Genomic DNA, 9,671 nt, shown 5'->3' with positions numbered 1-9,671 from the left:
TAAGAGTATTCCATGGAATATAACAAAAAGTGTATCTCAAGCCGGTTTCTGAAACTTACCTACCCCACCTTTAAGTCCAACATTTAAAAAAAATCTTACCGTGGGAGCATGCCCCCGGACCCCCCTAGAGGATTGGAGGTCCACCCCCACTTAAAATATGTTCACATTGACAGGTTCCTAAATAGATTTGCAATTTTTTTTAAATAGTAACTCATCTCCATATGTTTATTTTTGGGTAGTAGATTTAAACTAGAGGGCTATCACTATGGGCAGCAACGCTGCAAATATTGACAAATAAATCCAGCAAAATGGCACAAAAAACAGGTAGTGGCCTGGCTGGGTGTATAATTCCCGGCCTGACTTATTGTCCCAGTCCGGCCCTGATTGACGCATGACAACAAATATGGTCTCTTTATTTCCCCCTCAAAATGCACCAGATTGATGCATCTACTGTAACTTCAATATTTAAAAAAAAATCTTCCCGATGGAGCATGCCCCCGGACCCCCCTAGAGGGTGACTGGTCCACTCCCCACTTATAAAAATAGCAATTTACCACTTCCCCCCCTTCTAATCTCAGATGCACCCTGAGTCATTTTGTTTAAGTACAGTAGGCCTTTCTAAAATATAAAGTAAAGAGACAAACACACCAGCATTATAGGATCTATATGACTTTGAGCCAAATACTTGTTTTTGGGCTGTTTAAATAAATTGACTTGAAACAGTTGCTGATTTAGAGTACTGGCACCTTTTTTATTCAAATTCAAGCACTGGGTACAATAGGCTACTTGTCTTATATTGTAGTTCTATAATATATGTGTAAATTATCACAAAGTAGTATTCATGTGTCTATTAGCTTACTTTTGAAATAAATTCCATCAATTAAAGTTGAAAACATTTTCTAACAAATCTTAGTCCCAATAACCTATTTGCATAACAAGCTTGAAATATATGGCATGCCATTTAAGTAATAAATACATAAATAATTAAATAAATACATATATATATAAATATGCCTATAAAATAAATTCTGAAATAAATAAATGAGGCAATAAATATGTATACATGTACATTTAAATACACCTTTATTTATTTCATGGGACTTTTATTTCATAATGACACATTTATTTATTTCAAGACACTTTTATTTCATAATGACACATTTATTTATTTCAGGGGACTTGTATTTTATAATGACACATTTATTTATTTCAGGGGACTTGTATTTCATAATGACACATTTATTTATTTCAGGGGACTTATTTCATAATGACACATTTCCATTCCTTATATGCAAATGAACGGGGCGTGGTTAGCTCACAGATCCAGACCAAAGCAACAGCACCACAACACTGACTCAATAGCTCTTGTTTCACACTCCAGTACTCTTAAATAGCATCTTGCAGGTTTTTATTTTTTCTACATTTATGCTTAAACTTGCTTGAAAATTACAATTAAAAAAGTGAATGCAGGATTTGATATGTTTTACGATACATAAGGGCAGGAATTCAGAGGGAAAGGAGCAATTTTGAGCTCTGCTCTTAAAAACGGCTTTTTTTTAAGGTCATACGTCAAACGCGTCATATTACATCACACAGGGGACACATCTCTGCTCTCTGACCGCGTGTATAGTGGAGTTGCGTTGAGTAGAGCGGTTGTGTTTTAAGGAAGTGGTATTTTTCGGTAGTTTTACATTGTATTTCACCATTTGTAATCATGGTGCAGTATTGTGTTTGTGCAGGTTGCACAAATACCAGCCTGTCAGGACATCGAGTCCACAGTAAAAAGGACCGGAGCTAGCGTTCGTTCCTGGGTACGTTGTGCAGCACATACTCTCCACAGCTTTATCAGGAAACCGTATTACTTCTCTCTCCCCCCCACTTCGCTGCTCTCTCTCTCTCCCCTCCGGTACACGGCCCCATAAGACATAGTGTGGAGTTGCATTAGGTAACGCTGTGGTGGCTGCACTGCTCCAGCCGTCTCCTTTGTTTTTGTTTGTTTCCCCCTGTCTGTGTTGTTTGTGTGTGCCTGGTGGCTGTCACTCCTGGCTCCCGGCTCAACCTTCACTCACCTGCTGCAATCAGCTGTGCACCCTCCCCGACTACACTCCTGCTTTCCATCAAGCCATTTACAACGACATATCAACGGAGGCTCCACAACTTTTCTCCGCCAGATCGTCAAGTATCAGCCGTATCTCGCGTCTCTCCTCCGGTGCACAGCACCGTAGTGTGGAGTTGCATTAGGTAACGCGAGATACGGCTGATACTTGCGCATTAGTTTCTGTTATGGATCAGTATCAACAGTCCTGCCAGTAACGTTACTATATTATCAATGCTACTTTAGTTATAGCCTGATATATGATAGCTAACTTTACAGTGTTGTGATGTGATGTTAGCTAACATTCTGTAGCTAACGCCGGTCCCTCACCACGATAGCTGCCCAGTTTTCCACTGGTTCTCCTCACACCACAGCTCAATTTCTCTCCGATGGCCGTTATTTCTTCTAATCCTTTGCTGCTGGTCTCTTGGACGCCTACCAGGCTCATAATTATAAGGTTGTGGTCCGTCATATGCATTCGAATATTCATGTTCAACTTCTTCTGTGTCTTCTGTGAAGAAACTAGCATTGGGATCCATGTTTATTAATACGTTACACCGGCCGCTCTCCCCCTTGTGTCCCCCGTGTTATTTCTTACAAAAACGACGCCAGATGTCACTGTAGTGTATATTTCTGTATTTTTTTTATTTTTTTATTATTCATCATTTTCCTACACATTTATTCACAGGTGTCTTTAACCTGGAAGTTGCTCTTTAAGTGGTTTGCAAACTGCCATTAAACCAAACCGGTTCCGGTTCAAGAACCGTTCTTGTGCTTTTCTGGTGCTTAACTGGTTCTTCTCTGGTTCTGCCCCTTTTCCACCAAACCGGTTCCAGAGCCAGTTCCGGTCTAGCTTGATTTAGCTCTGGTTCTTCCTGTTTCAGCCGCAGCGGAGCCGGCTCTAAACACCGAAAACCGGTTCTTAGCTCACCCCACTTGGCTGCCCGGTAAGAACCAAGAACCACGCTCACGCCGGAAGGGGGCGAGATTAACCTGAGCCATAATAACAGTTTAAGGCGAGTACGGAAAATGAAAGTTGTAACAAGCAGTAGCGCTGAGCAAAGTGATTAGAATGCAACCACACACTTATAAAAAATAACACACTTTATAAAGTCAGGCAACACTAACCAGGCTTCGTGTGATTCTGTTTATTTGTACCTTACTTTGACCATCCGTTCGCTGTTATTGCTCATTGTGGACATGGGCGCGGGAAGGGGGGTGCTGAGGGCGCTGCAGCACCCCCTAGCGGCAGGCAGGGAGTGCGGAGCTCCCCTGTCTGAATTATTATTTGACTGTTATTGCTGCTCCTGCTGTGCATAATCTGTGTAATATGTAGCCAATAAATTCCACATTGTTGGTAAAATTATATTTTGGCCTGCCCCGAATGTTTTTTCTGTAGCCCCAGACAATTCTACCTCAATAATATAATACATTAACCATGCTTTACGTGAACCTCATCAAGACACTAGAGAGGACGGCAGGACTGTAATTTCCCGTGTTCAGTGAATGCAACAGAGGCAAGACACCAGACCAATCAGAGAGTTGCATGGAAATAAAAGTGTGCTTGCGTCATTCAAGCTCGGCTCTGTGTGTGTGTGTGCGGAAATAGCGCATTTAGTGTGTGTGAGAGAGGGAGAGAGAGGGAGAGAGAGAGAGAGGGACCGGGCCAGCAGCAGGAGCCGTGTTGTTAGCATCTGGTTAGCTAGCTGCACTAACGGACATACGGAGCTGTTTGTTCCACAACAAGCTGGAGGAGAGCTCTCCTCTCAGACTGAGAGACTCAGGTGAGCTAAAGCAGGGGTTCCCAACCTTTATTGTGCCAAGGACCGGCAAATACATAAAAAAAATGTTGCGGATGGTTGTCAACGGTTGTCTCCTGTGTGCTCCACTTCCTATTGGCGCACAGGTAACTTTCTCGTGCACGAGAGGCTGAGACCCTATGTTAACCAATTTTGATTTATTTTTGGATGTTTTGGATGAAATAATATGACTGATTTTAAATGCCATTTTCTTAATGTCTTTCATTTTTTGTAAAGCACTTTGAATTGCCTTGTGTTGAAAAGTGCTATATAAATAAACTTGCCTTGGTATAGGTGCGAAAATAAAAAAAAAGATATTAAATATTTTTAAATATTTATAGTTCTGCAAATATTACGATAAACTCACAGCTATTTCGCGGCCCGGCAGAAACACCTCCACGGCCCGGTACCGGTCCGCGGACCGGGGGTTGGGAACCCCTGAGCTAAAGGACTCTCTGAGTGCGATAAACTCAATATATTAAAAAATATTTAATATCTTTTTTTTATTTTCGCACCTATACCAAGGCAAGCGAAATAGCTGCGAAATAGCTGTGAGTTTATCGTAATATTTGCAGAATTATAAATATTTAAAAATATTTAATATTTTTTTTTTATTTTCGCACCTATACCAAGGCAAGTTTATTTTAGATAGTTAACTTTAGTCTAAGTTATCTCAGTGGGTCTGAAACGGTTTGGTCACAAATTATTTAAAAGATTATTATAAAACGGCTTATGCCACAATAGGATAGCAATAGCAAGTAGTCAGTTTAGCTTCGGTTGCTATGCTAACATCACCCATTTTATACCAGAGAAACTTTCAAAACAGTGTTGTGATGCCAAACAGCGTCAATTCAGACTGACACACATTCACTTAAGGGGAACTGGGCAGAGGTGGGACCAAGTCATTGTTTTGCAAGTCCGAGTCAAGTCTCAAGTCTTTGCGCTCAAGTCCGAGTCAAGTCTCAAGTCTTTGCGCTCAAGTCCAAGTCAAGTCTCAAGTCAGGATGGGAAAGTTCAAGTCAAGTCCAAGTCCTAAACTTTGACAAAACAAGTCATTATGTGCTTTTCACCAAATGTAATGACATGCCGATCAACAGAATAATACTTAATAATCCAACTGCTCTTTATTAGTCACATTAATAATTTAATAATCAATTTTCTCTCTGCTGGTAAAGTAACGTGTTTTTTTCTAATTTAAGAGGGATCAGTAAGGTAAGGCTACCGTGACGGTTTGATTCAGAAGGAGTTTAATGTGCAAGATCCCTGATGTTGAGGTGACCAGAATGTTTATTTCCACTGTGTACAACATGTTATAAGGGACCCACAATCTATCTTTATGCAAGGGATAATGTGCAGCGAGGCGGTCTCTATGGGGAAAAGAACACCTGAATCTAGATCCCTCTGCAGTTGGTACTTTTAGTATATTTTGATGCAAATACTTTTTTACTTTTACTTGTAACATTTTGAATGCAGGACTTTTTATTGTAACCGAGTATTACACTCTGGTACTTTTACTCAATCTAAACTTCTCCCACCTCTGACAATAAATCCTGAGTGCCAAAAATAAAACCTGCTCTGAAGGTTATTTTAATTTAAAAAATCCTGCACTCAGGTTTGCTTTCTCCAGTATCATTGAAATGCAGCCAAATGCTGCTTATTTTTTCGGTTTTCTCTAATTTCTTGACTTTGTCCGACGCGCTTGCATTTAAATCCGGCTCCCGTCACTCTGTGCAGCTGGCCTGTACCACTACACCTGCTGTGCCCCCCACCCTTCTTTCACATAATGGTATGATCCTAGTGTGTCCTCGCATATGATTGGCCGCATGGGGCCCAGCTAAATAAAGTCCCGCCCCTGCCTGCAAGGATTCTCAGCAAGCGTAGAAGTGGTTAGAGATTCTGCTCTCCCCGACGGGAGTCTGCTCTTCTAGCAGCATCTCGCGATCTGCGTGTTGGAGACCCCTAAATTAAATTATCAAGTCACCTCAAGTCAGAAGGCTCAAGTCCAAGTCAAGTCCCTAGTCATTGGTGTTCAAGTCGAGTCGCAAGTGTTTTGTGATTTTGTCAAGTCGAGTCTCAAGTCATCAAATTGATGACTCGAGTCTGACTCGAGTCCAAGTCATGTGACTCGAGTCCACACCTCTGGAACTGGGGATATGTATCAGCTGCTTGTGTGACAGTCAGACAGTGAATACTTTAGAGCGGCCGCTGCCATGTGAGCTAACCTGGATCTAACGGGAGAATAAAGTCCCGTGGAAGAGCAGCCAGCACTGCAGCGGTTAACACATTAATAAACAATGAACCACGGCACTCTGGAGAAAAGCATAAGGTTGGAGAAGTCGTTATTTAATTAAATCCAGCTTCGAGTGATTAAAAGCAACACGATTATCGACCCAACGCAGTCCCACGTTGTTGTTGTTGTTGTTGTGAGTGCCGTTGGGGAGCAAATCAGCGATGTAAACGGTGACGTCATGACGCAGCAGCGGCAGCACCAGTCGGGCTCTGGGCGGTGCGAACAAAGCGGGAACAGAAATGGAAAACCGGAGCTGAACCAGAAAAGCTCTAGCACGGAGCTAGAATGGGAAAAGCGCTGGTGTGAAAGCCGCATGAGTCAGTGTTGTGGTGCTGTTGCTTTGGTCTGGATCTGTGATCTAACCACGCCCCGTTCATTTGCATATAAGAAATGGAAATGTCGCATTATGAAATACAAGTCCCCTGAAATAAATACATGTTTCATTATGAAATACAAGTCCCCTGAAATAAATAAATGTGTCATTATGAAATAAAAGTCCCCTGAAATAAATAAACGTGTCATTATGAAATAAAAGTCTCTTGAAATAAATAAATGTGTCATTATGAAATAAAAGTCTCTTGAAATAAATAAATGTGTCATTATGAAATAAAAGTCGCATGAAATAAATAAATGTGTATTTAAATGTACATGTATACATATTTATTGCCTCATTTATTTATTTCAGAATTTATTTCATAGGCCTATTTTTATATATATATATATATATATGTATTTATTTATTTAATTTTGGCTTAAATGGCATTCCATAGAAATATACCCTTGATATTTCCCTTTATTATAAGAAATCTGGGCAATGAGCTGCCGACAAATAAATGAAACCCTATGGAAAGCTATGCTGTTAAAGCATATTCAAGTATCAAGCATAATTTACCTACATTTGATTGATTTTGCAAACTTAACTTATGAGGAAATATACCACACTAATTGCGACGCATAAGCGCATAGGTGCGCCGCATTTTCGGTTCAGTTGAGGCACCCTCCTCAAGATAAGGATCCCTCCGCAAGGTGAGGCCACTGTCACCATAGATATATATAAACACTAGATGGCTCATGGGAGATTTCCCAGCGTAGCTGACCGGCCGCATTCTTGCCAGAGTCAACAGTTACTCTGATTCGCGTTATGGTAGGTGTTGTAAGGTGAGTGATCTGCACAAAAATACGCTTAACTCGCTGAAATCTTGACTGATTTACAAACGGTTTGGTTTATTATAAACATTATTAGCATGGCTATGATACAGGATGCTTGGACATGTTGAAATTGCAGCTTTTCTTTGTGTATTTGGTTGTATTTATTAGCTGGCTAATAACTAGAGGCTGTGAGTGAGACCTATAGGCCCTTTCTCATTTCATCAAATCCCCCTCCTCGACTCCTCGGTCCTCCGGTAGTGACCCGGAAATGAATTTCAGCGTGCCATGTTGAAGGACATCTAATTTCTCAAAATGCACTTCGAGGACCGAGCATCGAGCGTCGAGGAGGCTCTCTGGAGGAGCTATAACCGAGGATACACTGATGGGTCCTCCACGGTCCTCCACGGCTCCTTCGTAGATGCATTTCCGGGAACAGAGATGTTTAAAAGGCCCTTTCTCATTTCTCTAACTCCCCTCCGCAACTCCCCTCCTCGACTCCTATCCTCGAGACTTAGTCCCGCCCACAGGAGATGCGAGCGGAGGAGCCAAGGAGGGGAACCGAGGAGAGAGGAGGGGAAGCAGCAGGCGGTTAGAGAAATGAGAACTCCTCTCCTCTGAGCGGTCATTTTAAAGAGACGTCCATTAATGATGACAGGAGGCACAGCAGCCCTCTGTCTGATGGAAAGATGTGTTCATGACGACTTATGTAGGCTACTTTTAATTCATTCACAGTGCGGTATAATGAGACAATAACAGGCTACAGATGCGGACACACACACACACACGTATATAATTATATAAATATATACAATTTCAGAATCAAACAGAGCACTCTCATAATAACGTAACACTATCAGAGACTGGATATATCCCCCCCCTCCCTTCTCCCCTCTCTGGTCGCTACAATGAAGAAGAAAAAAATTACGGGCAAAAGTTTTATTTACAAGTAGGCTATTAAAATTAAGCAGAGGACACCAAACCAACTGAGACCTGTCTGTCCGCTGCATACACACACACTGTACCACACACACCTACACCACACACACGCACCTACAGGTCCTAAAACAGGCTAAAGCCGTTGTGTATTTTATTATGTGAAGCACTAAATGGTTTTAGAAAAATATCGACTCTTTGTTTGTAGATATCTACTAAACTAAAGCAAATACAGAGAGTAGGCCTGTTATACTGAGTGATATATATTATACACACTGCTCTGCTTTCTGCACAGACCTCACAGCTGTTCTCACTGTAAACATCGCGTCGCGATGAAAGCAGAATAAAATAATATCCAGGGGGTGCATGCAGAGCTGTCATTAGCTGAGATAAGGTTCGCTGGCGCGCTGAAATTCATATCCGGGTCACTACCAGAGGACCGAGGAGTCGAGGAGTCGAGGAGGGGGATTTGATGAAATGAGAAAGGGCCAAAGAGTCGTGACGCACGGCCGGACTTATCTCAGCCAATGACAGCTCTGCATGCATCCCCTGGATATTATTTTATTAACAGCTTTCTTCGCGACGCGATGTTTACAGTGAGAACGACTCTCTTTATTTGCTTTAGTTTAGTAGATATCTACAAACAAATAGTCGATATTTTTTACTAAGACCATTTAGTGCTTCAAATAATAAAATACACAACGGCTGTTAGGCTGTTAGCTGTAGGTGCGTGTGTGTGGTACAGTGTGTAGGTGTGTGTGTGGTACAGTGGTGCGTAGATGCGGCGGACAAACAGGTCTCAGTTGCAGTTGGTTTGGTGTCCTCTGGTTACTTTTAATACTTGTAAATAAAACTTTTGGCCCGTAATTTATTTTCCTCATTGTAGCGACCAGAGAGAGGGGGGGGGAGTGCTCTGTTTGATTCTGAAATTGTATATATTAAAAAATATATACATATATGTGTGTCTGGTGTGTGTGTGTGTGTGTGTGTGTGTGTGTGTGTGTGTGTGTGTGTGTGTGTGTGTGTGTGTGTGTGTGTGTGTGTGTGTGTGTGTGTGTCCGCATCTGTAGGCTGTTATTGTCTCATTATACCGCACTGTGAATGAATTAAAAGTACATATATAAGTCGTCATGAACACATCTGTCCATCAGACAGAGGGCTGCTGTGCCTCCTGTCATCATTAATGGACGTCTCTTTAAAATGACCGCTCAGAGGAGAGGAGTTCTCATTTCTCTAACCGCCTGCTGCTTCCCCTCCGCTCTCCTCGGTAGGAGGGGAGTCGAGGAGGGGAGTTAGAGAAATGAGAAAGGGCCCTAGTATTAGCCTACAAAGTTGACCCAGCAACTTTACACCAGTGGGAGGCAGAACTGCTCTTTCTTTTCAACATAACTTAAGTTACACATGA

The sequence above is a fragment of the Notothenia rossii genome (assembly GCF_949606895.1).
Source record: "Notothenia rossii genome assembly, chromosome: 4".
In the NCBI taxonomy this organism is placed as follows: domain Eukaryota; kingdom Metazoa; phylum Chordata; class Actinopteri; order Perciformes; family Nototheniidae; genus Notothenia; species Notothenia rossii.
Note: the sequence above shows the minus strand (reverse complement) of the source record.